Source organism: Elephantulus edwardii, unplaced genomic scaffold (genome assembly GCF_000299155.1).
Source record: "Elephantulus edwardii isolate Elephantulus edwardi_28Jun2011 unplaced genomic scaffold, EleEdw1.0 scaffold00283, whole genome shotgun sequence".
Classification (NCBI taxonomy): domain Eukaryota; kingdom Metazoa; phylum Chordata; class Mammalia; order Macroscelidea; family Macroscelididae; genus Elephantulus; species Elephantulus edwardii.
The window spans coordinates 1232270-1233378 of NW_006400033.1; positions in this window are offsets into that span (position 1 = coordinate 1232270).

Consider the following 1109-nt stretch of genomic DNA (forward strand, 5'->3'; position numbering starts at 1 on the left):
TGTCACTGGCACTGGGTTCAGGGTCAATTCTGGAGTAAAACTCAGTGTTAAGGTTACCTATAGAAAAGGTAGCAAACCTAGAAAGAAAAAACTTGTGAGTTACAAATAGAAGGGCTTTGAGGGTGTTGCTTTCAGGTTTACTGGGGGAGAGGGTGGCAGAAGGTGGCCTAAATAACATTCTCTGGATAGCCTAGGCATTATTTTTTTTTCCTTCCCCACCCAGGGGTCAGATGGCCCAATCTGGGGACTGAGGAGCTCACCCTGAGGGCTGCAACAGCTCGCCCCGAGCCTGGGACCAAGGGCAGCCCGCCCCAGGCAGAGGGCCGCAATGGCTCGCCCCGCGTCAGGGGCTGAGGGCAGCCCGTCCCGAGCAGGGCAACACCCCCCAGGAGCTGGCTGGTATACTCCCCCTCCAATTGCCCCTACCCCAGTCTGTTCCCCTCATCTGACCGAGGACTATGTGGTTAGGGATAGCACTGCCACTTTTACCCCCCCATAAGTGGTCATACTATATTTTGAAGTAGGTTCACTGCCCTCCCCCTTTATATATGGTAAAGGGAACCTGAGAATTGTGAACAGACTTCCCCCAGGGCTAACCATCTTTTGGCAGAAGCATTCAACAGAACAAAATATGTGGTGCATTTAGGATGTTGGTCCTTTTGTGCATGCTGCCACTGTTAAGAGTCATCAGACTCACAGTGACTTTCAGCAATCCATTGTATAGGTAATGGTCTTCTTTGGCCTGTCCAAGGAAACCCAAACCTGCAGATGGCGGGGCACGCATCCCATCCCCTGCCTTCCCCCACTGCCGCCATCCTGGCTCCAAGAATTCTCCCCAGAACAAGTCCACCTTGCTGCAGTGTGGTGGCTTCGCTGCACCAGTCTTGAGGAGGGCCTGTGCCTTCCTGGGCCTCATCCATCCTGGGTGAGGGAATCCATTCGTTCCAGCTGTGGAAGCCTCATGGAGCTGCAGCAGCTGTGCGGCGCAGCGTGGGCTCTGCAGGGGGCGGGGGGGGGAGCCACGAGACTCACCCATTTCTCCTTGGGAATCCTTGAATTCCTGTTGTTGAGCCTCGATCTTCACTGAGGGCCAGTCATCAACTGTTTAA